Source organism: Triturus cristatus, chromosome 12 (genome assembly GCF_964204655.1).
Source record: "Triturus cristatus chromosome 12, aTriCri1.1, whole genome shotgun sequence".
Lineage (NCBI taxonomy): Eukaryota > Metazoa > Chordata > Amphibia > Caudata > Salamandridae > Triturus > Triturus cristatus.
The window spans coordinates 216720639-216748627 of NC_140595.1; the positions used below are offsets into that span (position 1 = coordinate 216720639).

Sequence of the window (27989 nt, forward strand, 5' to 3'; positions counted from 1 at the left end):
GTGAGGACCTGAAAGGTATTTTCAGGCTCTAAGAAAGAGGGCGAGAACCAGGCCGGTGGGCAAAACAGGCCAACTTTTCAAAGTCTCTGCTCAAGGTACAAAAAAGTGGACTGTTCACATGTGTATGTCTGGGAATATGCAAATTTCTTTTGTACTAACCTCAGCTCATTAGGAGTTGTCGGGGCTGCTGGGGAAGGGGAAAAGGAAATGTGAATCAGGCTTTTAGTTAAGTGGCACTGTAGGCCTTTTGTCCCCTAGCCATTTTACGCTTTCAACACCATCCCTCCAATCGATATGCTCAGAGCCACCACTGCGCTCTACACATAGCCATGCACCGTATGTGCCTTTTTCACACGTACTTTCATTAAACCTGAATATAGAAGGATATATCTGTCTAGGCTGGAGACACATGAAACAAGTCTGACGTGCCCCTTCAAGTCTACCTGAGAGGAAGCTGACTCAGGATTGGTGACCTCTCAGGGCACCTCTAAACGGACACAAATAACGGGCAAGCCCTATGAAAAGCACAGCATGAGTCTTGGTCCCACCTTTAAAAAGGAGGGTGACCTCTGGGATCTGGCAGCAGGATCTTTGGGAGATAAGAAAATATACTGCCTGCAATCGTGAAGTTTCAAGTCAGTCAAGAAAAGCAATCTCATGCACTGCACAAGCTCTTTCCCATGAGGCACCTCTCCTGCACTCTGTTTATGCAAATGAGCAAGCAGAGAGCTCAGGAATAAAACACCAAACTCATGTACCCCAAAAAAGCAGCAGACAATTGCTGGATATTCCCCAACTTGTAATGCTTTTCTTTTAAACAAATGATAAACAGCCTCACCTGTGGCAAGGCTTAAAAAAATTGAATAAACTCTTAAATGTTCCTCTCCACGGAAATCTTTAGTAAAAGGCGAAAGATTTTTTCGTTTTGAAGAGAAACCAGAGTAAGTGACAATATAGCTCTCTAGGGTAAGTGGCGGCACATCAAAGACCCTGTCATTGCGAGGGTGAGGACCTGAAAGGTATTTTCAGGCTCTAAGAAAGAGGGCGAGAACCAGGCCGGTGGGCAAAACAGGCCAACATTTCAAAGTCTCTGCTCAAGGTACAAAAAGGTGGACTGTTCACATGTGTATGTCTGGGAATATGCAAATTTCTTTTGTACTCACCTCAGCTCATTAGGGGTTGTCGGGGCTGCTGGGGAAGGGGAACAGGAAATGTGAATCAGGCTTTTAGTTAAGTGGCACTGTAGGCCTTTTGTCCCCTAGCCATTTTACGCTTTCAACACCATCCCTCCAATCGATATGCTCAGAGCCACCACTGTGCTCTACACATAGCCATGCACCGTATGTGCCTTTTTCACACGTACTTTCATTAAACCTGAATATAGAAGGATATATCTGTCTAGGCTGGAGACACGTGAAACAAGTCTGACGTGCCCCTTCAAGTCTACCTGAGAGGAAGCTGACTCAGGATTGGCGACCTCTCAGGGCACCTCTAAACGGACACAAATAACGGGCAAGCCCTATGAAAAGCACAGCATGAGTCTTGGTCCCACCTTTAAAAAGGAGGGTGACCTCTGGGATCTGGCAGCAGGATCTTTGGGAGATAAGAAAATATACTGCCTCCAATCGTGAAGTTTCAAGTCAGTCAAGAAAAGCAATCTCATGCACTGCACAAGCTCTTTCCCATGAGGCACCTCTCCTGCACTCTGTTTATGCAAATGAGCAAGCAGAGAGCTCAGGAATAAAACACCAAACTCATGTCCCCCAAAAAAGCAGCAGACAATTGCTGGATATTCCCCAACTTGTAATGCTTTTCTTTTAAACAAATGATAAACAGCCTCACCTGTGGCAAGGCTTAAAAAAATTGAATAAACTCTTAAATGTTCCTCTCCACGGAAATCTTTAGTAAAAGGCGAAAGATTTTTTCGTTTTGAAGAGAAACCAGAGTAAGTGACAATATAGCTCTCTAGGGTAAGTGGCGGCACATCAAAGACCCTGTCATTGCGAGGGTGAGGACCTGAAAGGTATTTTCAGGCTCTAAGAAAGAGGGCGAGAACCAGGCCGGTGGGCAAAACAGGCCAACATTTCAAAGTCTCTGCTCAAGGTACAAAAAGGTGGACTGTTCACATGTGTATGTCTGGGAATATGCAAATTTCTTTTGTACTCACCTCAGCTCATTAGGAGTTGTCGGGGCTGCTGGGGAAGGGGAACAGGAAATGTGAATCAGGCTTTTAGTTAAGTGGCACTGTAGGCCTTTTGTCCCCTAGCCATTTTACGCTTTCAACACGCTCTACACATAGCCATGCACCGTATGTGCCTTTTTCACACGTACTTTCATTAAACCTGAATATAGAAGGATATATCTGTCTAGGCTGGAGACACGTGAAACAAGTCTGACGTGCCCCTTCAAGTCTACCTGAGAGGAAGCTGACTCAGGATTGGCGACCTCAACGGGCACAAATAACGGGCAAGCCCTATGAAAAGCACAGCATGAGTCTTGGTCCCACCTTTGAAAAGGAGGGTGACCTCTGGGATCTGGCAGCAGGATCTTTGGGAGATAAGAAAATATACTGCCTGCGATCGTGAAGTTTCAAGTCAGTCAAGAAAAGCAATCTCATGCACTGCACAAGCTCTTTCCCATGAGGCACCTCTCCTGCACTCTGTTTATGCAAATGAGCAAGCAGAGAGCTCAGGAATAAAACACCAAACTCATGTCCCCCAAAAAAGCAGCAGACAATTGCTGGATATTCCCCAACTTGTAATGCTTTTCTTTTAAACAAATGATAAACAGCCTCACCTGTGGCAAGGCTTAAAAAAATTGAATAAACTCTTAAATGTTCCTCTCCACGGAAATCTTTAGTAAAAGGCGAAAGATTTTTTCGTTTTGAAGAGAAACCAGAGTAAGTGACAATATAGCTCTCTAGGGTAAGTGGCGGCACATCAAAGACCCTGTCATTGCGAGGGTGAGGACCTGAAAGGTATTTTCAGGCTCTAAGAAAGAGGGCGAGAACCAGGCCGGTGGGCAAAACAGGCCAACATTTCAAAGTCTCTGCTCAAGGTACAAAAAGGTGGACTGTTCACATGAGTATGTCTGGGAATATGCAAATTTCTTTTGTACTCACCTCAGCTCATTAGGAGTTGTCGGGGCTGCTGGGAAAGGGGAACAGGAAATGTGAATCAGGCTTTTAGTTAAGTGGCACTGTAGGCCTTTTGTCCCCTAGCCATTTTACGCTTTCAACACCATCCCTCCAATCGATATGCTCAGAGCCACCACTGTGCTCTACACATAGCCATGCACCGTATGTGCCTTTTTCACACGTACTTTCATTAAACCTGAGTATAGAAGGATATATCTGTCTAGGCTGGAGACACATGAAACAAGTCTGACGTGCCCCTTCAAGTCTACCTGAGAGGAAGCTGACTCAGGATTGGTGACCTCTCAGGGCACCTCTAAACGGACACAAATAACGGGCAAGCCCTATGAAAAGCACAGCATGAGTCTTGGTCCCACCTTTAAAAAGGAGGGTGACCTCTGGGATCTGGCAGCAGGATCTTTGGGAGATAAGAAAATATACTGCCTGCGATCGTGAAGTTTCAAGTCAGTCAAGAAAAGCAATCTCATGCACTGCACAAGCTCTTTCCCATGAGGCACCTCTCCTGCACTCTGTTTATGCAAATGAGCAAGCAGAGAGCTCAGGAATAAAACACCAAACTCATGTCCCCCAAAAAAGCAGCAGACAATTGCTGGATATTCCCCAACTTGTAATGCTTTTCTTTTAAACAAATGATAAACAGCCTCACCTGTGGCAAGGCTTAAAAAAATTGAATAAACTCTTAAATGTTCCTCTCCAGGGAAATCTTTAGTAAAAGGCGAAAGATTTTTTCGTTTTGAAGAGAAACCAGAGTAAGTGACAATATAGCTCTCTAGGGTAAGTGGCGGCACATCAAAGACCCTGTCATTGCGAGGGTGAGGACCTGAAAGGTATTTTCAGGCTCTAAGAAAGAGGGCGAGAACCAGGCCGGTGGGCAAAACAGGCCAACATTTCAAAGTCTCTGCTCAAGGTACAAAAAGGTGGACTGTTCACATGTGTATGTCTGGGAATATGCAAATTTCTTTTGTACTCACCTCAGCTCATTAGGAGTTGTCGGGGCTGCTGGGGAAGGGGAACAGGAAATGTGAATCAGGCTTTTAGTTAAGTGGCACTGTAGGCCTTTTGTCCCCTAGCCATTTTACGCTTTCAACACGCTCTACACATAGCCATGCACCGTATGTGCCTTTTTCACACGTACTTTCATTAAACCTGAATATAGAAGGATATATCTGTCTAGGCTGGAGACACGTGAAACAAGTCTTACGTGCCCCTTCAAGTCTACCTGAGAGGAAGCTGACTCAGGATTGGCGACCTCAACGGGCACAAATAACGGGCAAGCCCTATGAAAAGCACAGCATGAGTCTTGGTCCCACCTTTAAAAAGGAGGGTGACCTCTGGGATCTGGCAGCAGGATCTTTGGGAGATAAGAAAATATACTGCCTGCGATCGTGAAGTTTCAAGTCAGTCAAGAAAAGCAATCTCATGCACTGCACAAGCTCTTTCCCATGAGGCACCTCTCCTGCACTCTGTTTATGCAAATGAGCAAGCAGAGAGCTCAGGAATAAAACACCAAACTCATGTCCCCCAAAAAAGCAGCAGACAATTGCTGGATATTCCCCAACTTGTAATGCTTTTCTTTAAAACAAATGATAAACAGCCTCACCTGTGGCAAGGCTTAAAAAAATTGAATAAACTCTTAAATGTTCCTCTCCACGGAAATCTTTAGTAAAAGGCGAAAGATTTTTTCGTTTTGAAGAGAAACCAGAGTAAGTGACAATATAGCTCTCTAGGGTAAGTGGCGGCACATCAAAGACCCTGTCATTGCGAGGGTGAGGACCTGAAAGGTATTTTCAGGCTCTAAGAAAGAGGGCGAGAACCAGGCCGGTGGGCAAAACAGGCCAACATTTCAAAGTCTCTGCTCAAGGTACAAAAAGGTGGACTGTTCACATGAGTATGTCTGGGAATATGCAAATTTCTTTTGTACTCACCTCAGCTCATTAGGAGTTGTCGGGGCTGCTGGGGAAGGGGAACAGGAAATGTGAATCAGGCTTTTAGTTAAGTGGCACTGTAGGCCTTTTGTCCCCTAGCCATTTTACGCTTTCAACACCATCCCTCCAATCGATATGCTCAGAGCCACCACTGTGCTCTACACATAGCCATGCACCGTATGTGCCTTTTTCACACGTACTTTCATTAAACCTGAATATAGAAGGATATATCTGTCTAGGCTGGAGACACATGAAACAAGTCTGACGTGCCCCTTCAAGTCTACCTGAGAGGAAGCTGACTCAGGATTGGTGACCTCTCAGGGCACCTCTAAACGGACACAAATAACGGGCAAGCCCTATGAAAAGCACAGCATGAGTCTTGGTCCCACCTTTAAAAAGGAGGGTGACCTCTGGGATCTGGCAGCAGGATCTTTGGGAGATAAGAAAATATACTGCCTGCGATCGTGAAGTTTCAAGTCAGTCAAGAAAAGCAATCTCATGCACTGCACAAGCTCTTTCCCATGAGGCACCTCTCCTGCACTCTGTTTATGCAAATGAGCAAGCAGAGAGCTCAGGAATAAAACACCAAACTCATGTCCCCCAAAAAAGCAGCAGACAATTTCTGGATATTCCCCAACTTGTAATGCTTTTCTTTTAAACAAATGATAAACAGCCTCACCTGTGGCAAGGCTTAAAAAAATTGAATAAACTCTTAAATGTTCCTCTCCACGGAAATCTTTAGTAAAAGGCGAAAGATTTTTTCGTTTTGAAGAGAAACCAGAGTAAGTGACAATATAGCTCTCTAGGGTAAGTGGCGGCACATCAAAGACCCTGTCATTGCGAGGGTGAGGACCTGAAAGGTATTTTCAGGCTCTAAGAAAGAGGGCGAGAGCCAGGCCGGTGGGCAAAACAGGCCAACATTTCAAAGTCTCTGCTCAAGGTACAAAAAGGTGGACTGTTCACATGTGTATGTCTGGGAATATGCAAATTTCTTTTGTACTCACCTCAGCTCATTAGGAGTTGTCGGGGCTGCTGGGGAAGGGGAACAGGAAATGTGAATCAGGCTTTTAGTTAAGTGGCACTGTAGGCCTTTTGTCCCCTAGCCATTTTACGCTTTCAACACCATCCCTCCAATCGATATGCTCAGAGCCACCACTGTGCTCTACACATAGCCATGCACCGTATGTGCCTTTTTCACACGTACTTTCATTAAACCTGAATATAGAAGGATATATCTGTCTAGGCTGGAGACACGTGAAACAAGTCTGACGTGCCCCTTCAAGTCTACCTGAGAGGAAGCTGACTCAGGATTGGCGACCTCTCAGGGCACCTCTAAACGGACACAAATAACGGGCAAGCCCTATGAAAAGCACAGCATGAGTCTTGGTCCCACCTTTAAAAAGGAGGGTGACCTCTGGGATCTGGCAGCAGGATCTTTGGGAGATAAGAAAATATACTGCCTGCGATCGTGAAGTTTCAAGTCAGTCAAGAAAAGCAATCTCATGCACTGCACAAGCTCTTTCCCATGAGGCACCTCTCCTGCACTCTGTTTATGCAAATGAGCAAGCAGAGAGCTCAGGAATAAAACACCAAACTCATGTCCCCCAAAAAAGCAGCAGACAATTGCTGGATATTCCCCAACTTCTAATACTTTTCTTTTAAACAAATGATAAACAGCCTCACCTGTGGCAAGGCTTAAAAAAATTGAATAAACTCTTAAATGTTCCTCGCCACGGAAATCTTTAGTAAAAGGCGAAAGATTTTTTCGTTTTGAAGAGAAACCAGAATAAGTGACAATATAGCTCTCTAGGGTAAGTGGCGCCACATCAAAGACCCTGTCATTGCGAGGGTGAGGACCTGAAAGGTATTTTCAGGCTCTAAGAAAGAGGGCGAGAACCAGGCCGGTGGGCAAAACAGGCCAACATTTCAGAGTCTCTGCTCAAGGTACAAAAAGGTGGACTGTTCACATGTGTATGTCTGGGAATATGCAAATTTCTTTTGTACTCACCTCAGCTCATTAGGAGTTGTCGGGGCTGCTGGGGAAGGGGAACAGGAAATGTGAATCAGGCTTTTAGTTAAGTGGCACTGTAGGCCTTTTGTCCCCTAGCCATTTTACGCTTTCAACACCATCCCTCCAATCGATATGCTCAGAGCCACCACTGTGCTCTACACATAGCCATGCACCGTATGTGCCTTTTTCACACGTACTTTCATTAAACCTGAATATAGAAGGATATATCTGTCTAGGCTGGAGACACGTGAAACAAGTCTGACGTGCCCCTTCAAGTCTACCTGAGAGGAAGCTGACTCAGGATTGGCGACCTCTCAGGGCACCTCTAACAGGCACAAATAACGGGCAAGCCCTATGAAAAGCACAGCATGAGTCTTGGTCCCACCTTTAAAAAGGAGGGTGACCTCTGGGATCTGGCAGCAGGATCTTTGGGAGATAAGAAAATATACTGCCTGCGATCGTGAAGTTTCAAGTCAGTCAAGAAAAGCAATCTCATGCACTGCACAAGCTCTTTCCCATGAGGCACCTCTCCTGCACTCTGTTTATGCAAATGAGCAAGCAGAGAGCTCAGGAATAAAACACCAAACTCATGTCCCCCAAAAAAGCAGCAGACAATTGCTGGATATTCCCCAACTTGTAATGCTTTTCTTTTAAACAAATGATAAACAGCCTCACCTGTGGCAAGGCTTAAAAAAATTGAATAAACTCTTAAATGTTCCTCTCCACGGAAATCTTTAGTAAAAGGCGAAAGATTTTTTCGTTTTGAAGAGAAACCAGAGTAAGTGACAATATAGCTCTCTAGGGTAAGTGGCGCCACATCAAAGACCCTGTCATTGCGAGGGTGAGGACCTGAAAGGTATTTTCAGGCTCTAAGAAAGAGGGCAAGAACCAGGCCGGTGGGCAAAACAGGCCAACTTTTCAAAGTCTCTGCTCAAGGTACAAAAAAGTGGACTGTTCACATGTGTATGTCTGGGAATATGCAAATTTCTTTTGTACTAACCTCAGCTCATTAGGAGTTGTCGGGGCTGCTGGGGAAGGGGAAAGGAAATGTGAATCAGGCTTTTAGTTAAGTGGCACTGTAGGCCTTTTGTCCCCTAGCCATTTTACGCTTTCAACACCATCCCTCCAATCGATATGCTCAGAGCCACCACTGCGCTCTACACATAGCCATGCACCGTATGTGCCTTTTTCACATGTACTTTCATTAAACCTGAATATAGAAGGATATATCTGTCTAGGCGGGAGACACATGAAACAAGTCTGACGTGCCCCTTCAAGTCTACCTGAGAGGAAGCTGACTCAGGATTGGTGACCTCTCAGGGCACCTCTAAACGGACACAAATAACGGGCAAGCCCTATGAAAAGCACAGCATGAGTCTTGGTCCCACCTTTAAAAAGGAGGGTGACCTCTGGGATCTGGCAGCAGGATCTTTGGGAGATAAGAAAATATACTGCCTCCAATCGTGAAGTTTCAAGTCAGTCAAGAAAAGCAATCTCATGCACTGCACAAGCTCTTTCCCATGAGGCACCTCTCCTGCACTCTGTTTATGCAAATGAGCAAGCAGAGAGCTCAGGAAGAAAACCCCAAACTCATGTCCCCCAAAAAAGCAGCAGACAATTGCTGGATATTCCCCAACTTGTAATGCTTTTCTTTTAAACAAATGATAAACAGCCTCACCTGTGGCAAGGCTTAAAAAAATTGAATAAACTCTTAAATGTTCCTCTCCACGGAAATCTTTAGTAAAAGGCGAAAGATTTTTTCATTTTGAAGAGAAACCAGAGTAAGTGACAATATAGCTCTCTAGGGTAAGTGGCGGCACATCAAAGACCCTGTCATTGCGAGGGTGAGGACCTGAAAGGTATTTTCAGGCTCTAAGAAAGAGGGCGAGAACCAGGCCGGTGGGCAAAACAGGCCAACATTTCAAAGTCTCTGCTCAAGGTACAAAAAGGTGGACTGTTCACATGTGTATGTCTGGGAATATGCAAATTTCTTTTGTACTCACCTCAGCTCATTAGGAGTTGTCGGGGCTGCTGGGGAAGGGGAACAGGAAATGTGAATCAGGCTTTTAGTTAAGTGGCACTGTAGGCCTTTTGTCCCCTAGCCATTTTACGCTTTCAACACGCTCTACACATAGCCATGCACCGTATGTGCCTTTTTCACACGTACTTTCATTAAACCTGAATATAGAAGGATATATCTGTCTAGGCTGGAGACACGTGAAACAAGTCTGACGTGCCCCTTCAAGTCTACCTGAGAGGAAGCTGACTCAGGATTGGCGACCTCAACGGGCACAAATAACGGGCAAGCCCTATGAAAAGCACAGCATGAGTCTTGGTCCCACCTTTAAAAAGGAGGGTGACCTCTGGGATCTGGCAGCAGGATCTTTGGGAGATAAGAAAATATACTGCCTGCGATCGTGAAGTTTCAAGTCAGTCAAGAAAAGCAATCTCATGCACTGCACAAGCTCTTTCCCATGAGGCACCTCTCCTGCACTCTGTTTATGCAAATGAGCAAGCAGAGAGCTCAGGAATAAAACACCAAACTCATGTCCCCCAAAAAAGCAGCAGACAATTGCTGGATATTCCCCAACTTGTAATGCTTTTCTTTTAAACAAATGATAAACAGCCTCACCTGTGGCAAGGCTTAAAAAAATTGAATAAACTCTTAAATGTTCCTCTCCACGGAAATCTTTAGTAAAAGGCGAAAGATTTTTTCGTTTTGAAGAGAAACCAGAGTAAGTGACAATATAGCTCTCTAGGGTAAGTGGCGGCACATCAAAGACCCTGTCATTGCGAGGGTGAGGACCTGAAAGGTATTTTCAGGCTCTAAGAAAAAGGGCGAGAACCAGGCCGGTGGGCAAAACAGGCCAACATTTCAAAGTCTCTGCTCAAGGTACAAAAAGGTGGACTGTTCACATGTGTATGTCTGGGAATATGCAAATTTCTTTTGTACTCACCTCAGCTCATTAGGAGTTGTCGGGGCTGCTGGGGAAGGGGAACAGGAAATGTGAATCAGGCTTTTAGTTAAGTGGCACTGTAGGCCTTTTGTCCCCTAGCCATTTTACGCTTTCAACACGCTCTACACATAGCCATGCACCGTATGTGCCTTTTTCACACGTACTTTCATTAAACCTGAATATAGAAGGATATATCTGTCTAGGCTGGAGACACGTGAAACAAGTCTGACGTGCCCCTTCAAGTCTACCTGAGAGGAAGCTGACTCAGGATTGGCGACCTCAACGGGCACAAATAACGGGCAAGCCCTATGAAAAGCACAGCATGAGTCTTGGTCCCACCTTTAAAAAGGAGGGTGACCTCTGGGATCTGGCAGCAGGATCTTTGGGAGATAAGAAAATATACTGCCTGCGATCGTGAAGTTTCAAGTCAGTCAAGAAAAGCAATCTCATGCACTGCACAAGCTCTTTCCCATGAGGCACCTCTCCTGCACTCTGTTTATGCAAATGAGCAAGCAGAGAGCTCAGGAATAAAACACCAAACTCATGTCCCCCAAAAAAGCAGCAGACAATTGCTGGATATTCCCCAACTTGTAATGCTTTTCTTTTAAACAAATGATAAACAGCCTCACCTGTGGCAAGGCTTAAAAAAATTGAATAAACTCTTAAATGTTCCTCTCCACGGAAATCTTTAGTAAAAGGCGAAAGATTTTTTCGTTTTGAAGAGAAACCAGAGTAAGTGACAATATAGCTCTCTAGGGTAAGTGGCGGCACATCAAAGACCCTGTCATTGCGAGGGTGAGGACCTGAAAGGTATTTTCAGGCTCTAAGAAAGAGGGCGAGAACCAGGCCGGTGGGCAAAACAGGCCAACATTTCAAAGTCTCTGCTCAAGGTACAAAAAGGTGGACTGTTCACATGAGTATGTCTGGGAATATGCAAATTTCTTTTGTACTCACCTCAGCTCATTAGGAGTTGTCGGGGCTGCTGGGAAAGGGGAACAGGAAATGTGAATCAGGCTTTTAGTTAAGTGGCACTGTAGGCCTTTTGTCCCCTAGCCATTTTACGCTTTCAACACCATCCCTCCAATCGATATGCTCAGAGCCACCACTGTGCTCTACACATAGCCATGCACCGTATGTGCCTTTTTCACACGTACTTTCATTAAACCTGAATATAGAAGGATATATCTGTCTAGGCTGGAGACACATGAAACAAGTCTGACGTGCCCCTTCAAGTCTACCTGAGAGGAAGCTGACTCAGGATTGGTGACCTCTCAGGGCACCTCTAAACGGACACAAATAACGGGCAAGCCCTATGAAAAGCACAGCATGAGTCTTGGTCCCACCTTTAAAAAGGAGGGTGACCTCTGGAATCTGGCAGCAGGATCTTTGGGAGATAAGAAAATATACTGCCTGCGATCGTGAAGTTTCAAGTCAGTCAAGAAAAGCAATCTCATGCACTGCACAAGCTCTTTCCCATGAGGCACCTCTCCTGCACTCTGTTTATGCAAATGAGCAAGCAGAGAGCTCAGGAATAAAACACCAAACTCATGTCCCCCAAAAAAGCAGCAGACAATTGCTGGATATTCCCCAACTTGTAATGCTTTTCTTTTAAACAAATGATAAACAGCCTCACCTGTGGCAAGGCTTAAAAAAATTGAATAAACTCTTAAATGTTCCTCTCCAGGGAAATCTTTAGTAAAAGGCGAAAGATTTTTTCGTTTTGAAGAGAAACCAGAGTAAGTGACAATATAGCTCTCTAGGGTAAGTGGCGGCACATCAAAGACCCTGTCATTGCGAGGGTGAGGACCTGAAAGGTATTTTCAGGCTCTAAGAAAGAGGGCGAGAACCAGGCCGGTGGGCAAAACAGGCCAACATTTCAAAGTCTCTGCTCAAGGTACAAAAAGGTGGACTGTTCACATGTGTATGTCTGGGAATATGCAAATTTCTTTTGTACTCACCTCAGCTCATTAGGAGTTGTCGGGGCTGCTGGGGAAGGGGAACAGGAAATGTGAATCAGGCTTTTAGTTAAGTGGCACTGTAGGCCTTTTGTCCCCTAGCCATTTTACGCTTTCAACACGCTCTACACATAGCCATGCACCGTATGTGCCTTTTTCACACGTACTTTCATTAAACCTGAATATAGAAGGATATATCTGTCTAGGCTGGAGACACGTGAAACAAGTCTGACGTGCCCCTTCAAGTCTACCTGAGAGGAAGCTGACTCAGGATTGGCGACCTCAACGGGCACAAATAACGGGCAAGCCCTATGAAAAGCACAGCATGAGTCTTGGTCCCACCTTTAAAAAGGAGGGTGACCTCTGGGATCTGGCAGCAGGATCTTTGGGAGATAAGAAAATATACTGCCTGCGATCGTGAAGTTTCAAGTCAGTCAAGAAAAGCAATCTCATGCACTGCACAAGCTCTTTCCCATGAGGCACCTCTCCTGCACTCTGTTTATGCAAATGAGCAAGCAGAGAGCTCAGGAATAAAACACCAAACTCATGTCCCCCAAAAAAGCAGCAGACAATTGCTGGATATTCCCCAACTTGTAATGCTTTTCTTTTAAACAAATGATAAACAGCCTCACCTGTGGCAAGGCTTAAACAAATTGAATAAACTCTTAAATGTTCCTCTCCACGGAAATCTTTAGTAAAAGGCGAAAGATTTTTTCGTTTTGAAGAGAAACCAGAGTAAGTGACAATATAGCTCTCTAGGGTAAGTGGCGGCACATCAAAGACCCTGTCATTGCGAGGGTGAGGACCTGAAAGGTATTTTCAGGCTCTAAGAAAGAGGGCGAGAACCAGGCCGGTGGGCAAAACAGGCCAACATTTCAAAGTCTCTGCTCAAGGTACAAAAAGGTGGACTGTTCACATGAGTATGTCTGGGAATATGCAAATTTCTTTTGTACTCACCTCAGCTCATTAGGAGTTGTCGGGGCTGCTGGGGAAGGGGAACAGGAAATGTGAATCAGGCTTTTAGTTAAGTGGCACTGTAGGCCTTTTGTCCCCTAGCCATTTTACGCTTTCAACACCATCCCTCCAATCGATATGCTCAGAGCCACCACTGTGCTCTACACATAGCCATGCACCGTATGTGCCTTTTTCACACGTACTTTCATTAAACCTGAATATAGAAGGATATATCTGTCTAGGCTGGAGACACATGAAACAAGTCTGACGTGCCCCTTCAAGTCTACCTGAGAGGAAGCTGACTCAGGATTGGTGACCTCTCAGGGCACCTCTAAACGGACACAAATAACGGGCAAGCCCTATGAAAAGCACAGCATGAGTCTTGGTCCCACCTTTAAAAAGGAGGGTGACCTCTGGGATCTGGCAGCAGGATCTTTGGGAGATAAGAAAATATACTGCCTGCGATCGTGAAGTTTCAAGTCAGTCAAGAAAAGCAATCTCATGCACTGCACAAGCTCTTTCCCATGAGGCACCTCTCCTGCACTCTGTTTATGCAAATGAGCAAGCAGAGAGCTCAGGAATAAAACACCAAACTCATGTCCCCCAAAAAAGCAGCAGACAATTTCTGGATATTCCCCAACTTGTAATGCTTTTCTTTTAAACAAATGATAAACAGCCTCACCTGTGGCAAGGCTTAAAAAAATTGAATAAACTCTTAAATGTTCCTCTCCACGGAAATCTTTAGTAAAAGGCGAAAGATTTTTTCGTTTTGAAGAGAAACCAGAGTAAGTGACAATATAGCTCTCTAGGGTAAGTGGCGGCACATCAAAGACCCTGTCATTGCGAGGGTGAGGACCTGAAAGGTATTTTCAGGCTCTAAGAAAGAGGGCGAGAGCCAGGCCGGTGGGCAAAACAGGCCAACATTTCAAAGACTCTGCTCAAGGTACAAAAAGGTGGACTGTTCACATGTGTATGTCTGGGAATATGCAAATTTCTTTTGTACTCACCTCAGCTCATTAGGAGTTGTCGGGGCTGCTGGGGAAGGGGAACAGGAAATGTGAATCAGGCTTTTAGTTAAGTGGCACTGTAGGCCTTTTGTCCCCTAGCCATTTTACGCTTTCAACACCATCCCTCCAATCGATATGCTCAGAGCCACCACTGTGCTCTACACATAGCCATGCACCGTATGTGCCTTTTTCACACGTACTTTCATTAAACCTGAATATAGAAGGATATATCTGTCTAGGCTGGAGACACGTGAAACAAGTCTGACGTGCCCCTTCAAGTCTACCTGAGAGGAAGCTGACTCAGGATTGGCGACCTCTCAGGGCACCTCTAAACGGACACAAATAACGGGCAAGCCCTATGAAAAGCACAGCATGAGTCTTGGTCCCACCTTTAAAAAGGAGGGTGACCTCTGGGATCTGGCAGCAGGATCTTTGGGAGATAAGAAAATATACTGCCTGCGATCGTGAAGTTTCAAGTCAGTCAAGAAAAGCAATCTCATGCACTGCACAAGCTCTTTCCCATGAGGCACCTCTCCTGCACTCTGTTTATGCAAATGAGCAAGCAGAGAGCTCAGGAATAAAACACCAAACTCATGTCCCCCAAAAAAGCAGCAGACAATTGCTGGATATTCCCCAACTTGTAATGCTTTTCTTTGAAACAAATGATAAACAGCCTCACCTGTGGCAAGGCTTAAAAAAATTGAATAAACTCTTAAATGTTCCTCTCCACGGAAATCTTTAGTAAAAGGCGAAAGATTTTTTCGTTTTGAAGAGAAACCAGAGTAAGTGACAATATAGCTCTCTAGGGTAAGTGGCGCCACATCAAAGACCCTGTCATTGCGAGGGTGAGGACCTGAAAGGTATTTTCAGGCTCTAAGAAAGAGGGCAAGAACCAGGCCGGTGGGCAAAACAGGCCAACTTTTCAAAGTCTCTGCTCAAGGTACAAAAAAGTGGACTGTTCACATGTGTATGTCTGGGAATATGCAAATTTCTTTTGTACTAACCTCAGCTCATTAGGAGTTGTCGGGGCTGCTGGGGAAGGGGAAAGGAAATGTGAATCAGGCTTTTAGTTAAGTGGCACTGTAGGCCTTTTGTCCCCTAGCCATTTTACGCTTTCAACACCATCCCTCCAATCGATATGCTCAGAGCCACCACTGCGCTCTACACATAGCCATGCACCGTATGTGCCTTTTTCACATGTACTTTCATTAAACCTGAATATAGAAGGATATATCTGTCTAGGCTGGAGACACATGAAACAAGTCTGACGTGCCCCTTCAAGTCTACCTGAGAGGAAGCTGACTCAGGATTGGTGACCTCTCAGGGCACCTCTAAACGGACACAAATAACGGGCAAGCCCTATGAAAAGCACAGCATGAGTCTTGGTCCCACATTTAAAAAGGAGGGTGACCTCTGGGATCTGGCAGCAGGATCTTTGGGAGATAAGAAAATATACTGCCTCCAATCGTGAAGTTTCAAGTCAGTCAAGAAAAGCAATCTCATGCACTGCACAAGCTCTTTCCCATGAGGCACCTCTCCTGCACTCTGTTTATGCAAATGAGCAAGCAGAGAGCTCAGGAATAAAACCCCAAACTCATGTCCCCCAAAAAAGCAGCAGACAATTGCTGGATATTCCCCAACTTGTAATGCTTTTCTTTTAAACAAATGATAAACAGCCTCACCTGTGGCAAGGCTTAAAAAAATTGAATAAACTCTTAAATGTTCCTCTCCACGGAAATCTTTAGTAAAAGGCGAAAGATTTTTTCGTTTTGAAGAGAAACCAGAGTAAGTGACAATATAGCTCTCTAGGGTAAGTGGCGGCACATCAAAGACCCTGTCATTGCGAGGGTGAGGACCTGAAAGGTATTTTCAGGCTCTAAGAAAGAGGGCGAGAACCGGGCCGGTGGGCAAAACAGGCCAACATTTCAAAGTCTCTGCTCAAGGTACAAAAAGGTGGACTGTTCACATGTGTATGTCTGGGAATATGCAAATTTATTTTGTACTCACCTCAGCTCATTAGGAGTTGTCGGGGCTGCGGGGGAAGGGGAACAGGAAATGTGAATCAGGCTTTTAGTTAAGTGGCACTGTAGGCCTTTTGTCCCCTAGCCATTTTACGCTTTCAACACGCTCTACACATAGCCATGCACCGTATGTGCCTTTTTCACACGTACTTTCATTAAACCTGAATATAGAAGGATATATCTGTCTAGGCTGGAGACACGTGAAACAAGTCTGACGTGCCCCTTCAAGTCTACCTGAGAGGAAGCTGACTCAGGATTGGCGACCTCTCAGGGCACCTCTAACGGGCACAAATAACGGGCAAGCCCTATGAAAAGCACAGCATGAGTCTTGGTCCCACCTTTAAAAAGGAGGGTGACCTCTGGGATCTGGCAGCAGGATCTTTGGGAGATAAGAAAATATACTGCCTGCGATCGTGAAGTTTCAAGTCAGTCAAGAAAAGCAATCTCATGCACTGCACAAGCTCTTTCCCATGAGGCACCTCTCCTGCACTCTGTTTATGCAAATGAGCAAGCAGAGAGCTCAGGAATAAAACACCAAACTCATGTCCCCCAAAAAAGCAGCAGACAATTGCTGGATATTCCCCAACTTGTAATGCTTTTCTTTTAAACAAATGATAAACAGCCTCACCTGTGGCAAGGCTTAAAAAAATTGAATAAACTCTTAAATGTTCCTCTCCACGGAAATCTTTAGTAAAAGGCGAAAGATTTTTTCGTTTTGAAGAGAAACCAGAGTAAGTGACAATATAGCTCTCTAGGGTAAGTGGCGGCACATCAAAGACCCTGTCATTGCGAGGGTGAGGACCTGAAAGGTATTTTCAGGCTCTAAGAAAGAGGGCGAGAACCAGGCCGGTGGGCAAAACAGGCCAACATTTCAAAGTCTCTGCTCAAGGTACAAAAAGGTGGACTGTTCACATGTGTATGTCTGGGAATATGCAAATTTCTTTTGTACTCACCTCAGCTCATTAGGAGTTGTCGGGGCTGCTGGGGAAGGGGAACAGGAAATGTGAATCAGGCTTTTAGTTAAGTGGCACTGTAGGCCTTTTGTCCCCTAGCCATTTTACGCTTTCAACACGCTCTACACATAGCCATGCACCGTATGTGCCTTTTTCACACGTACTTTCATTAAACCTGAATATAGAAGGATATATCTGTCTAGGCTGGAGACACGTGAAACAAGTCTGACGTGCCCCTTCAAGTCTACCTGAGAGGAAGCTGACTCAGGATTGGCGAACTCAACGGGCACAAATAACGGGCAAGCCCTATGAAAAGCACAGCATGAGTCTTGGTCCCACCTTTAAAAAGGAGGGTGACCTCTGGGATCTGGCAGCAGGATCTTTGGGAGATAAGAAAATATACTGCCTGCGATCGTGAAGTTTCAAGTCAGTCAAGAAAAGCAATCTCATGCACTGCACAAGCTCTTTCCCATGAGGCACCTCTCCTGCACTCTGTTTATGCAAATGAGCAAGCAGAGAGCTCAGGAATAAAACACCAAACTCATGTCCCCCAAAAAAGCAGCAGACAATTGCTGGATATTCCCCAACTTGTAATGCTTTTCTTTTAAACAAATGATAAACAGCCTCACCTGTGGCAAGGCTTAAAAAAATTGAATAAACTCTTAAATGTTCCTCTCCACGGAAATCTTTAGTAAAAGGCGAAAGATTTTTTCATTTTGAAGAGAAACCAGAGTAAGTGACAATATAGCTCTCTAGGGTAAGTGGCGGCACATCAAAGACCCTGTCATTGCGAGGGTGAGGACCTGAAAGGTATTTTCAGGCTCTAAGAAAGAGGGCGAGAACCAGGCCGGTGGGCAAAACAGGCCAACATTTCAAAGTCTCTGCTCAAGGTACAAAAAGGTGGACTGTTCACATGTGTATGTCTGGGAATATGCAAATTTCTTTTGTACTCACCTCAGCTCATTAGGAGTTGTCGGGGCTGCTGGGGAAGGGGAACAGGAAATGTGAATCAGGCTTTTAGTTAAGTGGCACTGTAGGCCTTTTGTCCCCTAGCCATTTTACGCTTTCAACACGCTCTACACATAGCCATGCACCGTATGTGCCTTTTTCACACGTACTTTCATTAAACCTGAATATAGAAGGATATATCTGTCTAGGCTGGAGACACGTGAAACAAGTCTGACGTGCCCCTTCAAGTCTACCTGAGAGGAAGCTGACTCAGGATTGGCGACCTCAACGGGCACAAATAACGGGCAAGCCCTATGAAAAGCACAGCATGAGTCTTGGTCCCACCTTTAAAAAGGATGGTGACCTCTGGGATCTGGCAGCAGGATCTTTGGGAGATAAGAAAATATACTGCCTGCGATCGTGAAGTTTCAAGTCAGTCAAGAAAAGCAATCTCATGCACTGCACAAGCTCTTTCCCATGAGGCACCTCTCCTGCACTCTGTTTATGCAAATGAGCAAGCAGAGAGCTCAGGAATAAAACACCAAACTCATGTCCCCCAAAAAAGCAGCAGACAATTGCTGGATATTCCCCAACTTGTAATGCTTTTCTTTTAAACAAATGATAAACAGCCTCACCTGTGGCAAGGCTTAAAAAAATTGAACAAACTCTTAAATGTTCCTCTCCACGGAAATCTTTAGTAAAAGGCGAAAGATTTTTTCGTTTTGAAGAGAAACCAGAGTAAGTGACAATATAGCTCTCTAGGGTAAGTGGCGGCACATCAAAGACCCTGTCATTGCGAGGGTGAGGACCTGAAAGGTATTTTCAGGCTCTAAGAAAGAGGGCGAGAACCAGGCCGGTGGGCAAAACAGGCCAACATTTCAAAGTCTCTGCTCAAGGTACAAAAAGGTGGACTGTTCACATGAGTATGTCTGGGAATATGCAAATTTCTTTTGTACTCACCTCAGCTCATTAGGAGTTGTCGGGGCTGCTGGGGAAGGGGAACAGGAAATGTGAATCAGGCTTTTAGTTAAGTGGCACTGTAGGCCTTTTGTCCCCTAGCCATTTTACGCTTTCAACACCATCCCTCCAATCGATATGCTCAGAGCCACCACTGTGCTCTACACATAGCCATGCACCGTATGTGCCTTTTTCACACGTACTTTCATTAAACCTGAATATAGAAGGATATATCTGTCTAGGCTGGAGACACATGAAACAAGTCTGACGTGCCCCTTCAAGTCTACCTGAGAGGAAGCTGACTCAGGATTGGTGACCTCTCAGGGCACCTCTAAACGGACACAAATAACGGGCAAGCCCTATGAAAAGCACAGCATGAGTCTTGGTCCCACCTTTAAAAAGGAGGGTGACCTCTGGGATCTGGCAGCAGGATCTTTGGGAGATAAGAAAATATACTGCCTGCGATCGTGAAGTTTCAAGTCAGTCAAGAAAAGCAATCTCATGCACTGCACAAGCTCTTTCCCATGAGGCACCTCTCCTGCACTCTGTTTATGCAAATGAGCAAGCAGAGAGCTCAGGAATAAAACACCAAACTCATGTCCCCCAAAAAAGCAGCAGACAATTTCTGGATATTCCCCAACTTGTAATGCTTTTCTTTTAAACAAATGATAAACAGCCTCACCTGTGGCAAGGCTTAAAAAAATTGAATAAACTCTTAAATGTTCCTCTCCACGGAAATCTTTAGTAAAAGGCGAAAGATTTTTTCGTTTTGAAGAGAAACCAGAGTAAGTGACAATATAGCTCTCTAGGGTAAGTGGCGGCACATCAAAGACCCTGTCATTGCGAGGGTGAGGACCTGAAAGGTATTTTCAGGCTCTAAGAAAGAGGGCGAGAGCCAGGCCGGTGGGCAAAACAGGCCAACATTTCAAAGTCTCTGCTCAAGGTACAAAAAGGTGGACTGTTCACATGTGTATGTCTGGGAATATGCAAATTTCTTTTGTACTCACCTCAGCTCATTAGGAGTTGTCGGGGCTGCTGGGGAAGGGGAACAGGAAATGTGAATCAGGCTTTTAGTTAAGTGGCACTGTAGGCCTTTTGTCCCCTAGCCATTTTACGCTTTCAACACCATCCCTCCAATCGATATGCTCAGAGCCACCACTGTGCTCTACACATAGCCATGCACCGTATGTGCCTTTTTCACACGTACTTTCATTAAACCTGAATATAGAAGGATATATCTGTCTAGGCTGGAGACACGTGAAACAAGTCTGACGTGCCCCTTCAAGTCTACCTGAGAGGAAGCTGACTCAGGATTGGCGACCTCTCAGGGCACCTCTAAACGGACACAAATAACGGGCAAGCCCTATGAAAAGCACAGCATGAGTCTTGGTCCCACCTTTAAAAAGGAGGGTGACCTCTGGGATCTGGCAGCAGGATCTTTGGGAGATAAGAAAATATACTGCCTGCGATCGTGAAGTTTCAAGTCAGTCAAGAAAAGCAATCTCATGCACTGCACAAGCTCTTTCCCATGAGGCACCTCTCCTGCACTCTGTTTATGCAAATGAGCAAGCAGAGAGCTCAGGAATAAAACACCAAACTCATGTCCCCCAAAAAAGCAGCAGACAATTGCTGGATATTCCCCAACTTCTAATACTTTTCTTTTAAACAAATGATAAACAGCCTCACCTGTGGCAAGGCTTAAAAAAATTGAATAAACTCTTAAATGTTCCTCGCCACGGAAATCTTTAGTAAAAGGCGAAAGATTTTTTCGTTTTGAAGAGAAACCAGAATAAGTGACAATATAGCTCTCTAGGGTAAGTGGCGCCACATCAAAGACCCTGTCATTGCGAGGGTGAGGACCTGAAAGGTATTTTCAGGCTCTAAGAAAGAGGGCGAGAACCAGGCCGGTGGGCAAAACAGGCCAACATTTCAGAGTCTCTGCTCAAGGTACAAAAAGGTGGACTGTTCACATGTGTATGTCTGGGAATATGCAAATTTCTTTTGTACTCACCTCAGCTCATTAGGAGTTGTCGGGGCTGCTGGGGAAGGGGAACAGGAAATGTGAATCAGGCTTTTAGTTAAGTGGCACTGTAGGCCTTTTGTCCCCTAGCCATTTTACGCTTTCAACACCATCCCTCCAATCGATATGCTCAGAGCCACCACTGTGCTCTACACATAGCCATGCACCGTATGTGCCTTTTTCACACGTACTTTCATTAAACCTGAATATAGAAGGATATATCTGTCTAGGCTGGAGACACGTGAAACAAGTCTGACGTGCCCCTTCAAGTCTACCTGAGAGGAAGCTGACTCAGGATTGGCGACCTCTCAGGGCACCTCTAACAGGCACAAATAACGGGCAAGCCCTATGAAAAGCACAGCATGAGTCTTGGTCCCACCTTTAAAAAGGAGGGTGACCTCTGGGATCTGGCAGCAGGATCTTTGGGAGATAAGAAAATATACTGCCTGCGATCGTGAAGTTTCAAGTCAGTCAAGAAAAGCAATCTCATGCACTGCACAAGCTCTTTCCCATGAGGCACCTCTCCTGCACTCTGTTTATGCAAATGAGCAAGCAGAGAGCTCAGGAATAAAACACCAAACTCATGTCCCCCAAAAATGCAGCAGACAATTGCTGGATATTCCCCAACTTCTAATGTTTTTATTTTAAACAAATGATAAACAGCCTCACCTGTGGCAAGGCTTAAAAAAATTGAATAAACTCTTAAATGTTCCTCTCCACGGAAATCTTTAGTAAAAGGCGAAAGATTTTTTCGTTTTGAAGAGAAACCAGAGTAAGTGACAATATAGCTCTCTAGGGTAAGTGGCGCCACATCAAAGACCCTGTCATTGCGAGGGTGAGGACCTGAAAGGTATTTTCAGGCTCTAAGAAAGAGGGCGAGAACCAGGCCGGTGGGCAAAACAGGCCAACTTTTCAAAGTCTCTGCTCAAGGTACAAAAAAGTGGACTGTTCACATGTGTATGTCTGGGAATATGCAAATTTCTTTTGTACTAACCTCAGCTCATTAGGAGTTGTCGGGGCTGCTGGGGAAGGGGAAAAGGAAATGTGAATCAGGCTTTTAGTTAAGTGGCACTGTAGGCCTTTTGTCCCCTAGCCATTTTACGCTTTCAACACCATCCCTCCAATCGATATGCTCAGAGCCACCACTGCGCTCTACACATAGCCATGCACCGTATGTGCCTTTTTCACACGTACTTTCATTAAACCTGAATATAGAAGGATATATCTGTCTAGGCTGGAGACACATGAAACAAGTCTGACGTGCCCCTTCAAGTCTACCTGAGAGGAAGCTGACTCAGGATTGGTGACCTCTCAGGGCACCTCTAAACGGGCACAAATAACGGGCAAGCCCTATGAAAAGCACAGCATGAGTCTTGGTCCCACCTTTAAAAAGGAGGGTGACCTCTGGGATCTGGCAGCAGGATCTTTGGGAGATAAGAAAATATACTGCCTGCGATCGTGAAGTTTCAAGTCAGTCAAGAAAAGCAATCTCATGCACTGCACAAGCTCTTTCCCATGAGGCACCTCTCCTGCACTCTGTTTATGCAAATGAGCAAGCAGAGAGCTCAGGAATAAAACACCAAACTCATGTCCCCCAAAAAAGCAGCAGACAATTGCTGGATATTCCCCAACTTGTAATGCTTTTCTTTTAAACAAATGATAAACAGCCTCACCTGTGGCAAGGCTTAAAAAAATTGAATAAACTCTTAAATGTTCCTCTCCACGGAAATCTTTAGTAAAAGGCGAAAGATTTTTTCGTTTTGAAGAGAAACCAGAGTAAGTGACAATATAGCTCTCTAGGGTAAGTGGCGGCACATCAAAGACCCTGTCATTGCGAGGGTGAGGACCTGAAAGGTATTTTCAGGCTCTAAGAAAGAGGGCGAGAACCAGGCCGGTGGGCAAAACAGGCCAACATTTCAAAGTCTCTGCTCAAGGTACAAAAAGGTGGACTGTTCACATGTGTATGTCTGGGAATATGCAAATTTCTTTTGTACTCACCTCAGCTCATTAGGAGTTGTCAGGGCTGCTGGGGAAGGGGAACAGGAAATGTGAATCAGGCTTTTAGTTAAGTGGCACTGTAGGCCTTTTGTCCCCTAGCCATTTTACGCTTTCAACACCATCCCTCCAATCGATATGCTCAGAGCCACCACTGTGCTCTACACATAGCCATGCACCGTATGTGCCTTTTTCACACGTACTTTCATTAAACCTGAATATAGAAGGATACATCTGTCTAGGCTGGAGACACGTGAAACAAGTCTGACGTGCCCCTTCAAGTCTACCTGAGAGGAAGCTGACTCAGGATTGGCGACCTCTCAGGGCACCTCTAAACGGACACAAATAACGGGCAAGCCCTATGAAAAGCACAGCATGAGTCTTGGTCCCACCTTTAAAAAGGAGGGTGACCTCTGGGATCTGGCAGCAGGATCTTTGGGAGATAAGAAAATATACTGCCTGCGATCGTGAAGTTTGAAGTCAGTCAAGAAAAGCAATCTCATGCACTGCACAAGCTCTTTCCCATGAGGCACCTCTCCTGCACTCTGTTTATGCAAATGAGCAAGCAGAGAGCTCAGGAATAAAACACCAAACTCATGTCCCCCAAAAAAGCAGCAGACAATTGCTGGATATTCCCCAACTTCTAATACTTTTCTTTTAAACAAATGATAAACAGCCTCACCTGTGGCGAGGCTTAAAAAAATTGAATAAACTCTTAAATGTTCCTCGCCACGGAAATCTTTAGTAAAAGGCGAAAGATTTTTTCGTTTTGAAGAGAAACCAGAATAAGTGACAATATAGCTCTCTAGGGTAAGTGGCACCACATCAAAGACCCTGTCATTGCGAGGGTGAGGACCTGAAAGGTATTTTCAGGCTCTAAGAAAGAGGGCGAGAACCAGGCCGGTGGGCAAAACAGGCCAACATTTCAGAGTCTCTGCTCAAGGTACAAAAAGGTGGACTGTTCACATGTGTATGTCTGGGAATATGCAAATTTCTTTTGTACTCACCTCAGCTCATTAGGAGTTGTCGGGGCTGCTGGGGAAGGGGAACAGGAAATGTGAATCAGGCTTTTAGTTAAGTGGCACTGTAGGCCTTTTGTCCCCTAGCCATTTTACGCTTTCAACACCATCCCTCCAATCGATATGCTCAGAGCCACCACTGTGCTCTACACATAGCCATGCACCGTATGTGCCTTTTTCACACGTACTTTCATTAAACCTGAATATAGAAGGATATATCTGTCTAGGCTGGAGACACATGAAACAAGTCTGACGTGCCCCTTCAAGTCTACCTGAGAGGAAGCTGACTCAGGATTGGCGACCTCTCAGGGCACCTCTAACAGGCACAAATAACGGGCAAGCCCTATGAAAAGCACAGCATGAGTCTTGGTCCCACCTTTAAAAAGGAGGGTGACCTCTGGGATCTGGCAGCAGGATCTTTGGGAGATAAGAAAATATACTGCCTGCGATCGTGAAGTTTCAAGTCAGTCAAGAAAAGCAATCTCATGCACTGCACAAGCTCTTTCCCATGAGGCACCTCTCCTGCACTCTGTTTATGCAAATGAGCAAGCAGAGAGCTCAGGAATAAAACACCAAACTCATGTCCCCCAAAAAAGCAGCAGACAATTGCTGGATATTCCCCAACTTGTAATGCTTTTCTTTTAAACAAATGATAAACAGCCTCACCTGTGGCAAGGCTTAAAAAAATTGAATAAACTCTTAAATGTTCCTCGCCACGGAAATCTTTAGTAAAAGGCGAAAGATTTTTTCGTTTTGAAGAGAAACCAGAATAAGTGACAATATAGCTCTCTAGGGTAAGTGGCGCCACATCAAAGACCCTGTCATTGCGAGGGTGAGGACCTGAAAGGTATTTTCAGGCTCTAAGAAAGAGGGCGAGAACCAGGCCGGTGGGCAAAACAGGCCAACATTTCAGAGTCTCTGCTCAAGGTACAAAAAGGTGGACTGTTCACATGTGTATGTCTGGGAATATGCAAATTTCTTTTGTACTCACCTCAGCTCATTAGGAGTTGTCGGGGCTGCTGGGGAAGGGGAACAGGAAATGTGAATCAGGCTTTTAGTTAAGTGGCACTGTAGGCCTTTTGTCCCCTAGCCATTTTACGCTTTCAACACCATCCCTCCAATCGATATGCTCAGAGCCACCACTGTGCTCTACACATAGCCATGCACCGTATGTGCCTTTTTCACACGTACTTTCATTAAACCTGAATATAGAAGGATATATCTGTCTAGGCTGGAGACACGTGAAACAAGTCTGACGTGCCCCTTCAAGTCTACCTGAGAGGAAGCTGACTCAGGATTGGCGACCTCTCAGGGCACCTCTAACAGGCACAAATAACGGGCAAGCCCTATGAAAAGCACAGCATGAGTCTTGGTCCCACCTTTAAAAAGGAGGGTGACCTCTGGGATCTGGCAGCAGGATCTTTGGGAGATAAGAAAATATACTGCCTGCGATCGTGAAGTTTCAAGTCAGTCAAGAAAAGCAATCTCATGCACTGCACAAGCTCTTTCCCATGAGGCACCTCTCCTGCACTCTGTTTATGCAAATGAGCAAGCAGAGAGCTCAGGAATAAAACACCAAACTCATGTCCCCCAAAAAAAACAGCAGACAATTGCTGGATATTCCCCAACTTGTAATGCTTTTCTTTTAAACAATTGATAAACAGCCTCACCTGTGGCAAGGCTTAAAAAAATTGAATAAACTCTTAAATGTTCCTCTCCACGGAAATCTTTAGTAAAAGGCGAAAGATTTTTTCGTTTTGAAGAGAAACCAGAGTAAGTGACAATATAGCTCTCTAGGGTAAGTGGCGCCACATCAAAGACCCTGTCATTGCGAGGGTGAGGACCTGAAAGGTATTTTCAGGCTCTAAGAAAGAGGGCGAGAACCAGGCCGGTGGGCAAAACAGGCCAACTTTTCAAAGTCTCTGCTCAAGGTACAAAAAAGTGGACTGTTCACATGTGTATGTCTGGGAATATGCAAATTTCTTTTGTACTAACCTCAGCTCATTAGGAGTTGTCGGGGCTGCTGGGGAAGGGGAAAAGGAAATGTGAATCAGGCTTTTAGTTAAGTGGCACTGTAGGCCTTTTGTCCCCTAGCCATTTTACGCTTTCAACACCATCCCTCCAATCGATATGCTCAGAGCCACCACTGCGCTCTACACATAGCCATGCACCGTATGTGCCTTTTTCACACGTACTTTCATTAAACCTGAATATAGAAGGATATATCTGTCTAGGCTGGAGACACATGAAACAAGTCTGACGTGCCCCTTCAAGTCTACCTGAGAGGAAGCTGACTCAGGATTGGTGACCTCTCAGGGCACCTCTAAACGGACACAAATAACGGGCAAGCCCTATGAAAAGCACAGCATGAGTCTTGGTCCCACCTTTAAAAAGGAGGGTGACCTCTGGGATCTGGCAGCAGGATCTTTGGGAGATAAGAAAATATACTGCCTGCAATCGTGAAGTTTCAAGTCAGTCAAGAAAAGCAATCTCATGCACTGCACAAGCTCTTTCCCATGAGGCACCTCTCCTGCACTCTGTTTATGCAAATGAGCAAGCAGAGAGCTCAGGAATAAAACACCAAACTCATGTCCCCCAAAAAAGCAGCAGACAATTGCTGGATATTCCCCAACTTGTAATGCTTTTCTTTTAAACAAATGATAAACAGCCTCACCTGTGGCAAGGCTTAAAAAAATTGAATAAACTCTTAAATGTTCCTCTCCACGGAAATCTTTAGTAAAAGGCGAAAGATTTTTTCGTTTTGAAGAGAAACCAGAGTAAGTGACAATATAGCTCTCTAGGGTAAGTGGCGGCACATCAAAGACCCTGTCATTGCGAGGGTGAGGACCTGAAAGGTATTTTCAGGCTCTAAGAAAGAGGGCGAGAACCAGGCCGGTGGGCAAAACAGGCCAACATTTCAAAGTCTCTGCTCAAGGTACAAAAAGGTGGACTGTTCACATGTGTATGTCTGGGAATATGCAAATTTCTTTTGTACTCACCTCAGCTCATTAGGAGTTGTCAGGGCTGCTGGGGAAGGGGAACAGGAAATGTGAATCAGGCTTTTAGTTAAGTGGCACTGTAGGCCTTTTGTCCCCTAGCCATTTTACGCTTTCAACACGCTCTACACATAGCCATGCACCGTATGTGCCTTTTTCACACGTACTTTCATTAAACCTGAATATAGAAGGATATATCTGTCTAGGCTGGAGACACGTGAAACAAGTCTGACGTGCCCCTTCAAGTCTACCTGAGAGGAAGCTGACTCAGGATTGGCGACCTCAACGGGCACAAATAACGGGCAAGCCCTATGAAAAGCACAGCATGAGTCTTGGTCCCACCTTTAAAAAGGAGGGTGACCTCTGGGATCTGGCAGCAGGATCTTTGGGAGATAAGAAAATATACTGCCTGCGATCGTGAAGTTTCAAGTCAGTCAAGAAAAGCAATCTCATGCACTGCACAAGCTCTTTCCCATGAGGCACCTCTCCTGCACTCTGTTTATGCAAATGAGCAAGCAGAGAGCTCAGGAATAAAACACCAAACTCATGTCCCCCAAAAAAGCAGCAGACAATTGCTGGATATTCCCCAACTTGTAATGCTTTTCTTTTAAACAAATGATAAACAGCCTCACCTGTGGCAAGGCTTAAAAAAATTGAATAAACTCTTAAATGTTCCTCTCCACGGAAATCTTTAGTAAAAGGCGAAAGATTTTTTCATTTTGAAGAGAAACCAGAGTAAGTGACAATATAGCTCTCTAGGGTAAGTGGCGGCACATCAAAGACCCTGTCATTGCGAGGGTGAGGACCTGAAAGGTATTTTCAGGCTCTAAGAAAGAGGGCGAGAACCAGGCCGGTGGGCAAAACAGGCCAACATTTCAAAGTCTCTGCTCAAGGTACAAAAAGGTGGACTGTTCACATGTGTATGTCTGGGAATATGCAAATTTCTTTTGTACTCACCTCAGCTCATTAGGAGTTGTCGGGGCTGCTGGGGAAGGGGAACAGGAAATGTGAATCAGGCTTTTAGTTAAGTGGCACTGTAGGCCTTTTGTCCCCTAGCCATTTTACGCTTTCAACACGCTCTACACATAGCCATGCACCGTATGTGCCTTTTTCACAC

General features: G+C 45.1%; 28 non-coding genes across 28 annotated transcripts; all 28 read right to left on the reverse strand.

Annotated features, from left to right (window-relative positions):
* Positions 1-830: 830 nt before the first annotated feature.
* On the reverse strand, positions 831-945 carry LOC146773228 (U5 spliceosomal RNA). Its single transcript, XR_014973648.1, has one exon. It is a non-coding gene; the product is annotated as a U5 spliceosomal RNA (small nuclear RNA).
* An 889-nt stretch (positions 946-1834) lies between these two features.
* LOC146773229 (U5 spliceosomal RNA) lies at positions 1835-1949 on the reverse strand. The gene has a single exon (XR_014973659.1). It is a non-coding gene; the product is annotated as a U5 spliceosomal RNA (small nuclear RNA).
* An 839-nt stretch (positions 1950-2788) lies between these two features.
* Positions 2789-2903, reverse strand: LOC146773230 (U5 spliceosomal RNA). Its single transcript, XR_014973670.1, has one exon. It is a non-coding gene; the product is annotated as a U5 spliceosomal RNA (small nuclear RNA).
* Positions 2904-3792: 889 nt separating this feature from the next.
* LOC146773231 (U5 spliceosomal RNA) lies at positions 3793-3907 on the reverse strand. Its single transcript, XR_014974416.1, has one exon. It is a non-coding gene; the product is annotated as a U5 spliceosomal RNA (small nuclear RNA).
* An 839-nt stretch (positions 3908-4746) lies between these two features.
* LOC146773232 (U5 spliceosomal RNA) lies at positions 4747-4861 on the reverse strand. Its single transcript, XR_014973681.1, has one exon. It is a non-coding gene; the product is annotated as a U5 spliceosomal RNA (small nuclear RNA).
* An 889-nt stretch (positions 4862-5750) lies between these two features.
* Positions 5751-5865, reverse strand: LOC146773233 (U5 spliceosomal RNA). Its single transcript, XR_014973693.1, has one exon. It is a non-coding gene; the product is annotated as a U5 spliceosomal RNA (small nuclear RNA).
* Positions 5866-6754: 889 nt separating this feature from the next.
* On the reverse strand, positions 6755-6869 carry LOC146773234 (U5 spliceosomal RNA). Its single transcript, XR_014974543.1, has one exon. It is a non-coding gene; the product is annotated as a U5 spliceosomal RNA (small nuclear RNA).
* An 888-nt stretch (positions 6870-7757) lies between these two features.
* LOC146773235 (U5 spliceosomal RNA) lies at positions 7758-7872 on the reverse strand. Its single transcript, XR_014973704.1, has one exon. It is a non-coding gene; the product is annotated as a U5 spliceosomal RNA (small nuclear RNA).
* An 888-nt stretch (positions 7873-8760) lies between these two features.
* On the reverse strand, positions 8761-8875 carry LOC146773236 (U5 spliceosomal RNA). Its single transcript, XR_014973779.1, has one exon. It is a non-coding gene; the product is annotated as a U5 spliceosomal RNA (small nuclear RNA).
* An 839-nt stretch (positions 8876-9714) lies between these two features.
* LOC146773237 (U5 spliceosomal RNA) lies at positions 9715-9829 on the reverse strand. The gene has a single exon (XR_014973715.1). It is a non-coding gene; the product is annotated as a U5 spliceosomal RNA (small nuclear RNA).
* An 839-nt stretch (positions 9830-10668) lies between these two features.
* LOC146773238 (U5 spliceosomal RNA) lies at positions 10669-10783 on the reverse strand. Its single transcript, XR_014973726.1, has one exon. It is a non-coding gene; the product is annotated as a U5 spliceosomal RNA (small nuclear RNA).
* An 889-nt stretch (positions 10784-11672) lies between these two features.
* Positions 11673-11787, reverse strand: LOC146773239 (U5 spliceosomal RNA). Its single transcript, XR_014974417.1, has one exon. It is a non-coding gene; the product is annotated as a U5 spliceosomal RNA (small nuclear RNA).
* Positions 11788-12626: 839 nt separating this feature from the next.
* Positions 12627-12741, reverse strand: LOC146773240 (U5 spliceosomal RNA). The gene has a single exon (XR_014974254.1). It is a non-coding gene; the product is annotated as a U5 spliceosomal RNA (small nuclear RNA).
* Positions 12742-13630: 889 nt separating this feature from the next.
* On the reverse strand, positions 13631-13745 carry LOC146773241 (U5 spliceosomal RNA). The gene has a single exon (XR_014973737.1). It is a non-coding gene; the product is annotated as a U5 spliceosomal RNA (small nuclear RNA).
* Positions 13746-14634: 889 nt separating this feature from the next.
* On the reverse strand, positions 14635-14749 carry LOC146773242 (U5 spliceosomal RNA). Its single transcript, XR_014973748.1, has one exon. It is a non-coding gene; the product is annotated as a U5 spliceosomal RNA (small nuclear RNA).
* Positions 14750-15637: 888 nt separating this feature from the next.
* On the reverse strand, positions 15638-15752 carry LOC146773243 (U5 spliceosomal RNA). The gene has a single exon (XR_014973759.1). It is a non-coding gene; the product is annotated as a U5 spliceosomal RNA (small nuclear RNA).
* Positions 15753-16604: 852 nt separating this feature from the next.
* Positions 16605-16719, reverse strand: LOC146773244 (U5 spliceosomal RNA). The gene has a single exon (XR_014973770.1). It is a non-coding gene; the product is annotated as a U5 spliceosomal RNA (small nuclear RNA).
* Positions 16720-17558: 839 nt separating this feature from the next.
* Positions 17559-17673, reverse strand: LOC146773245 (U5 spliceosomal RNA). The gene has a single exon (XR_014973780.1). It is a non-coding gene; the product is annotated as a U5 spliceosomal RNA (small nuclear RNA).
* An 839-nt stretch (positions 17674-18512) lies between these two features.
* LOC146773246 (U5 spliceosomal RNA) lies at positions 18513-18627 on the reverse strand. Its single transcript, XR_014973741.1, has one exon. It is a non-coding gene; the product is annotated as a U5 spliceosomal RNA (small nuclear RNA).
* An 889-nt stretch (positions 18628-19516) lies between these two features.
* On the reverse strand, positions 19517-19631 carry LOC146773247 (U5 spliceosomal RNA). The gene has a single exon (XR_014973781.1). It is a non-coding gene; the product is annotated as a U5 spliceosomal RNA (small nuclear RNA).
* An 889-nt stretch (positions 19632-20520) lies between these two features.
* LOC146773248 (U5 spliceosomal RNA) lies at positions 20521-20635 on the reverse strand. Its single transcript, XR_014974544.1, has one exon. It is a non-coding gene; the product is annotated as a U5 spliceosomal RNA (small nuclear RNA).
* An 888-nt stretch (positions 20636-21523) lies between these two features.
* On the reverse strand, positions 21524-21638 carry LOC146773249 (U5 spliceosomal RNA). Its single transcript, XR_014973792.1, has one exon. It is a non-coding gene; the product is annotated as a U5 spliceosomal RNA (small nuclear RNA).
* Positions 21639-22527: 889 nt separating this feature from the next.
* Positions 22528-22642, reverse strand: LOC146773250 (U5 spliceosomal RNA). The gene has a single exon (XR_014973804.1). It is a non-coding gene; the product is annotated as a U5 spliceosomal RNA (small nuclear RNA).
* Positions 22643-23531: 889 nt separating this feature from the next.
* On the reverse strand, positions 23532-23646 carry LOC146773251 (U5 spliceosomal RNA). Its single transcript, XR_014974465.1, has one exon. It is a non-coding gene; the product is annotated as a U5 spliceosomal RNA (small nuclear RNA).
* An 888-nt stretch (positions 23647-24534) lies between these two features.
* LOC146773252 (U5 spliceosomal RNA) lies at positions 24535-24649 on the reverse strand. The gene has a single exon (XR_014974545.1). It is a non-coding gene; the product is annotated as a U5 spliceosomal RNA (small nuclear RNA).
* An 889-nt stretch (positions 24650-25538) lies between these two features.
* On the reverse strand, positions 25539-25653 carry LOC146773253 (U5 spliceosomal RNA). Its single transcript, XR_014973815.1, has one exon. It is a non-coding gene; the product is annotated as a U5 spliceosomal RNA (small nuclear RNA).
* An 889-nt stretch (positions 25654-26542) lies between these two features.
* Positions 26543-26657, reverse strand: LOC146773254 (U5 spliceosomal RNA). The gene has a single exon (XR_014973826.1). It is a non-coding gene; the product is annotated as a U5 spliceosomal RNA (small nuclear RNA).
* Positions 26658-27496: 839 nt separating this feature from the next.
* Positions 27497-27611, reverse strand: LOC146773255 (U5 spliceosomal RNA). The gene has a single exon (XR_014973782.1). It is a non-coding gene; the product is annotated as a U5 spliceosomal RNA (small nuclear RNA).
* Positions 27612-27989: the final 378 nt, after the last annotated feature.